Raw genomic sequence first — 7,273 nt, 5'->3', positions numbered from 1 at the left:
AAAACATAAGCATTTGTATCATATTCAATGCACACATTTTGTTTCAAGTAAGTATATAATCTCAATACTAGCAATATTTGTGTCAAATAAGTACACAATCATTCAAATGATAGCAAAAAACATAATGTCAAACATAAGTTCAAGAAACACATAATTGTTCAAAATAAAAGAAAAAACATAAGCATAAAGACTACTTAAACATCCCTAATGTGGTGCCAGTCATCTTTATGCACCCTTTTAAGACCTCTGGTATCGGTGGCAATGTCATCCATGCCTTTCTCATATTCATGGACATTCCAAAAAGGTGAAAGGCTGCCAAAAATATAGGATCCATTGGGTCTAATCCAACTAGCTTCAACCTCTCATAACATTCTTCTACTGTTGGCCCTTCCTTGCTGTTCACCAAATGTTGCAGAGCTTTTTGCATATCAAGACTCAACTCATCAAGACTAACAGAGGTTTTAGAGGCTATATCTATATCGGTCCTATTAGTAGAAGCATCACTGGTTTTAGCCCCTTTATCGGGCCTAACAGTAGAAGCATCAATGGTTTTAGCCCTTTTATCGGGCCTATCAGTAGAAGCATCAGTGGGTTTAGCCCTTTTATCGGGCCTATAAGTAGAATCGCCATGAGCTTTATCACTAGGAGCTCGAGCACTAGTGTCATTGGAAGCGTCATCATCATCATCATCATCATCTTCTAGGCCATTAAAAGGGTTGTCATCAATCAGAAGTATTTGGACATGATGAGAAGAAGATGATGTATTTGCGGGTGTAGTTTGAGTAGAGGCCCATTTAATGCTACCGCTAGCACTACTTCCATCAAACAAAGATGCACAAAGGTTGGGATAAGGCAATGGGTGTGTCCTCAACCATCCTGCCTTAGGATGACCCTAAACCAAAATTAATAGTAATTACAAGTATTTTGACATCATTATTAAAATTGGACATAAACTAAAAAAATTAAATTATATAGACACACCTTGAATTCTTCCCATTCTGTGTTCACTAGGGAAAATGAATTTGTTTGAGCATTGTATAAATTCCCTGACTTGTTTCTCAAATATTTCCACCCTACTAGGGAAAATGAATTTTTTTGTGAAGTATCCATGTCAAACTTTTCTTTTAGAGCTTTCCCTAATGTAACCCAAGACTCCTTGTGCATGCTACCTCCTTTTCTACCAATTTTGTTGACCTCTTCGATACATGTATCTAATAAACATTTTACTTGCTCGTTCGACCATTGTAGTTTGTATCCCATTTAGACACGCTACATATAATAACTTTATAAATTAAGTCCATGAAAGAATTGACTTAAAAAACTAAAAACTTCATGATTCATATCTATGGATTACAACATGTTAGCCAAACAACATAAAATAGAAACATTTGATTCAAATTAATCGAAAGCTAATGACAAATAACATGATGTTGATCAAGAAAAAAATTAAATAAAAGCACTTCACTAGAAGCATGCAATGAATAAAAGCACTATACTAAACAGTTTGAAACTAGAAGCATGTAGTTTGAAACTAAACATTTTAAAGAGAAACTCTAAAGTCAATGAGTTTTTCCTTCTCTTTCAAAAAAATGCAAGTTTTCTCACAATCACATTAACTTTTCAAAAAACATAAAGCTACCCTTTTGAGTTTTTGCAAATTACTTTTTCAATTATTGTTTATATTCTCTATGAAGTGTTGCTATAGACAATGTATCCAAAAAATATATAACAAATTATTCAATGAAAGTAAAAACCATTTATGATGGTATAACCAGTTTTATCAAAATTAAAAAAGAATCAAACATAAATCATCAAGTAAATTACAAAACGGACACTACATATTTTGGACAACAATACCCCTGATGGCCAGATTTGGTGCCAATGGGATTTCAAACAAGAAACAAGAAAATTACTTATTCAAACAAGAAACAACTAATAATTTTCTGGTATAAGAGCAGTAAACAACATGAAAATTACATCCTAAGCAAAGCATAATCAATTAGATCAGGTAGAAAATAAAAAAAAAATCTAACAGATTAACAAGAAATTATTTGAGAAATCAACAACAGGAAGTTATTTGACAAAATGGTTGATGGGTTTCACCATTAATGGAGTTTAAAGTAATAATACAAGTTGAGAGGGAGATAAGAAAAGAGAAACGAGAATGAAGAGTGACTAAACAGAGTAAACTCAAGCATGTACAAAATTCCCAAGAAATAATGTTACAAATCGACACCCACTGTCAGAAAACAGAACTAAACACAGGAAAAATGAAGAGCTGAGTTACATCTTAAACTAAACAAAATCACAAGAGAGGAATAGATAAAGCTTAGATGAACAGGAAGTAGTTTGATTCTAGTACCAAACAGAACAAAATCAAAGAGATAAATAGAAGTTATCTGAGAAATCAACAACACAGAAGGTTTTTAATTGACAAAATCGTAGATGGGCTTTCACCATTAGTGGAGTCTAAACTAAAAATACAAGCTGGGAGGGAGATAAGATAAACGAGAGAGGAGAACGAAAAGGGAAAGAACGGAACATACCTGATGAGTCGGCGGCGGCGATGACGACATGGAGCGACGAAGGACGAGCGAGGAGCGTCGTAGGCGGAGCAAGGACTGGCGTTGGCCGGAGGTATGGATGGTGCGTAGAGATCACCGGTGGGAGGGTGTAATTTCAAGTAAAAGGGGAAAAGCGTATGGAGACGATGAGAAAAAGATAAATGTATTCAACAATTAGAAGGGGCGTTGTTAGGTCTTTCCGGAAAAGTGATGAAAAAGTCTTTTTAACTTCTTTTGTCTTCCAAAAATCAAACAATCTTTTTAGTAAACATCTACCCGCCCGCAAATGTAAGCCCCTAAAAAGTCTTTTTGACAAAAAACAAACGAGCCCTTAGTCTCATCTATCCTACGCTTGTTTAAAATTGAACCAACTAGAGAAGATTTCTTGTTCTAATTTTTTACAATTAGTTGTTTCATGGATTTTTGAGATTTGTTGGTTTCGTGAATGACAACATGAGTCTAGATGACGAAGAACAAATGAAGGTTGATTGAATGTATTGTTTGATCCGGTACTCGACTCGTTTAGCTCAAAAATTGGGTTGAGGAAAATTAGGTCTGTTGTTTGGTGTTAATTGTTGTCGATGATCAAAAGTCAAAATCGGAATTGTGGATTTTTTTGGTGCAAAGGGACTCCCTGCGAACTTAATCAGGATCATAATTTGGATTCACAATCAGAACAGATTGATTCAGAGTTGCTATCGGAAGTATGATTGTTTGACTCGGGACGAACCATCTTGGATTCGAAGTTCTAATCGGCTCAGAATTGGAATTGAGACCTGACTCGGATAGGTAACTCACATCTTCATTAGAAACGAACTGGGTGCTCGGAACCAGTGCATTCGGAGTTCTCTCCTGTTCGCGATCATTTGATGTTCGGAGTTGGTATTTAGGGGGTGTTTGACTTAGCTTTTCATATGCCAAAAGAACTTTTAGTAAAAGATCAAAGACAAAAGATGTTTGGCAAAAGACTTTTAGAAGTAACTTTTGGATTTTGGATAGAAAAAAAATCAACTTTTTGGAAAGGCCAGGAAAACCTGACTTTTTGTAACTTTTTGGAAAAAGACTTTTGCCTCTAAAAAGCTAAGCCAAACACCCCCTTAGTCAATCAGAGTGAGTTGTGTTTGTTTATCAGGGGAAATTGGGGAAGAAGACTACCGATTTACACACTTGGTCCCCATAAATTTGACAAAGTGACAGTTTTCGTCCCTGTTCCGAAATTAATACAAATCAAAGGGATAATGATAAAAAATTACCTTTTCAATCCCTGACTTTCAGCAAGTGACAGAATCTGCCTAATTTTCAAAAATGTTTAAAAATTTAAGGGATGGTGAACAAATTCAGATTTCTCATGAACATATTTTTTTTTGCATTAAAGGTACATATGAGATTCCAACAAGTCTTGGCTGTTCGGAAATTCGTTTTCTATGATAATGTCAATTGTTTGATACAAACTTGTGACATTATCATGGAAAACGACTTTCCGAACCGCCAAGACTAGTTTGAATCTCATATGTACCATTCATGAAAAAAAATATGTTCATGAGAAATCTGAATTTGTTCACCGGCCCTTAAATTTTTAAACATTTTTGAAAATTAGGCAGAAACATTTTTGTTCACCGATTATTACAGATTAAAAGGGACTAAAAGAGTAGGTCGTATCCTAGTTTATACCCCCATAAAGTCCGACAAAAACTTTAAGAACTGAATCGACAACCCCTAGAAACTTTGTAGGTCATCTGTGTCATTTCCCTATATTTTTAAACTCGAGCATCAGCCTTGCTTATAATCTGCACTTTGCAGTTTGTTATCACATATAATTCATACTCGAGTTTGAAGTAAATCCAGGTCAATACGAAAATGATTTATATGAGAAGATAATTTATGATAGTAATAAACTTTTATGAAATTTTATGTTGTGCACATGTATCATTAAACTTACTAATTTTTGTAAAAGATTATGATTATTGCCATAAATAAAAGGTTTATCTTTGTACACATTTATTTTATGCACATTATATATAAAGATAAAAAGAACGTTCAGAACAGTTCTTTAATATCGTTGGTTGCTTTTTTATTATTAATTCTTATGTCATTTTTTTTAAAAAAAAAATATTTTGAAGTCTGTCCACGTCTTCTGTGTTCTGGACAGATGTTATGTTCTATTGTTCACTGGTCTCATACAATGGCGAGTCCACATATTACAAAGGTAGGTCACTTGACCTATCTTATTATTATTTTTTTAATAAGAAGTATAGAAAATAAAAATTGTGACCTATCTTAATTATGTTTAGTGAACTATCCTATTGTTTTGGCAAAAGAAAATATGTATAAATCAAGATTTTTAAAGCTTATATTTTATATTTCAATAGCCCAAATAAATAATCTATCCAAGGTGGAGATGAACAACGTCGGTTTTATATATATATATATATATATATATATATATATATATATATATATATATATATATATATATATATATATATATATATATATATATATATATATATATATATATATATATATATATATATATATATATATCTGTCGGGTATAATTGTAAGAACTTTAATTTTTTTTTGTTTATACGATTTGACCCGACCCGAACTCACAACTAGTATTTTTTTTTTTCTATCGATATCATTTTAATAGTGAACCATGTCGTTTTACGTTCTAGACTCGCCACTGGTCTCATACCACCGCCCAGTACACAGAGAACATATAAGCCACCGACTCAATACTTGGCCACCGTCTCCTATCACTATCTGCTTATATACGTTGCTTAGCTGTTAGCACCACCATGGACATCAGTTTTGTATTACTAGCTGATTCATCTTTTGATGTTGCTACTTTCAAGCCACGCTTCTTCCTTCTTTGATTCCTTTCCCTCAAAATTTCTAGAATTCCCGTTTTCGTTTGCTTTCATAAAATAAAACCTCCAAAATCTTGAAACAAAGCAGAGAAATAAAGAAACGATCTTCGTCATGGTTTTCCCGAAATCAACCCCTTTCACTTGCTCCTGTGTCAGTGATGGCCATAGTTTGTCGGTTGTTGAAAATGGGTGTTCCATGGTTGTCTCTTCTCTTCCCTCTGTTAGCACCACCATTGTTTTGACCTCTACCTATTCTCATTCTGTTCCTGTTTCTCTCTAGAAGCGATTTTACTAAAGGATTCCTTTTGAATTTGTTGGAATCATAATCGGGGAAAATTGGATCCCCGTAGTTTCCATAGACGTTACCACCGCCACCACCGATCAATCTACCTCCACTCCGGGCTCAATTCATCATCCCGTTTTACCTTCTTTTTCGTCGATTTTTGGAGGCTGCCAACCTACTTAAGCAAAGATCATCTCCCAATTTCAATTATCTACGAGGTTGTTAATTTTCTAGATACCCCTTTCACCACACACTGAAATGCTCTCTAAAATGTCACAGTTTTTCAGAAGATGAAGACACAGATGCGATAAAAATGGTCCCTTTCTATAAAACCTTTCTCCTTCTGTTCTTTTTTATTTTTTTAGATTTACGACATGTTTATGTTATCAGAATTAAAATAAAGTAAACTGTTGTTGCCTCTGTGTGCATGAGGAAAATGGAAGTAGGGGTTAATATCCGATTTCAAGTAAGTCTCGAACCCTAAAACATCACCTTTAATAGCTTTTAAGATTGCAAAGGGCGCCATCATGCTTAGAATGTATGAAATTTATGCCATAAGATGAAACTGCAAAAGAACCAATCTTATTATCTTGTACAAACAGATAATTGACATCCTATACCCACTTAAAGACATTCTATAACCTGGTGTTTTGTTCAAATGTTTGAAGAATCTTTCACTAACTTCAGATGTGTACATTTCTTTTAGCATAAAACACTCTCATTTTATTTTTGTGGATCAGGCCTGAAGATTTCGAAAAACCAAAGCATTTGAAATTTTACAAATCTGTATTAACATGTCAGAAAGCACCCATATCAATTGCACTATTATCAAAGCTCTTCCTTTTTCTTTTACTCTTCAAGTTCTTTATCCACAATTACTCTTGGCAATATATTATAGTAACTGATTTCTATTGTGGTTATTATGTGTTGTAGGTGTATGAGGTATGCTGTAGGAGGAGAAACCCCTTATACGTATTGCCATATCATCTTCAGATTTTGATAACATTTTGGGTGGTGGAATAAGTTGCAAGGAAGTCATTGAAATTGGTTTGTTGTTTTGAGATACGTTTTCTTTTTGTTTACTTCAACCACATATGCTAATATTCCAACTTTTCTCCCATTTTTGTTTTCTGATTATCTGGAGTTCTAGGCATTGGTAAAACACGATTTAGGTATACTATAATGTTGATATAGCCTGTTAAGTTGACTCAACAACAATTTCAGAAATTTGTGAACATCTTATATTGGTTTGTCATTATTTTAAGACAAAACTTCAAAAATGGTTCCTGTGATTTTCAAAAATATCAAGTTTAGTCCCTAAGTTCAAAAAACCTCACGGATCGTCCCTGTGGTTTCAAAACTTTTAACATTTGGTCCTTCCGGCTAACTCCGTTACCATTTAGTCGTTAAGTCAGGGGCAATTTTGTCATTTCACTACACAGGGACCATTTATGAGGTTTTTAATTATTTTTTTTAAAAATAAATAAACATATAATATTTAATATGCAAGGGGTCCCACCCTCTCTCTCTCTCTCTCTCTCTCTCTCTCTCTCT

General features: G+C 33.9%; 1 long non-coding RNA gene across 1 annotated transcript; it reads left to right on the top strand.

Moving 5' to 3' along the window:
* The first annotated feature begins 5,253 nt into the window (after nt 1-5,253).
* Nucleotides 5,254-6,961, top strand: LOC145103242 (uncharacterized). Its single transcript, XR_013706408.1, has 2 exons — nt 5,254-6,515; nt 6,653-6,961. It is a non-coding gene; the product is annotated as an uncharacterized LOC145103242 (long non-coding RNA).
* Nucleotides 6,962-7,273: the final 312 nt, after the last annotated feature.

The sequence above is a fragment of the Lactuca serriola genome, chromosome 4 (genome assembly GCF_051521515.1).
Source record: "Lactuca serriola cultivar US96UC23 chromosome 4, Lser_US96UC23_V15, whole genome shotgun sequence".
NCBI lineage: Eukaryota > Viridiplantae > Streptophyta > Magnoliopsida > Asterales > Asteraceae > Lactuca > Lactuca serriola.
The sequence above is the reverse complement of the archived record's forward strand: the minus strand, read 5'-3'. Positions and strand labels throughout refer to the sequence as shown.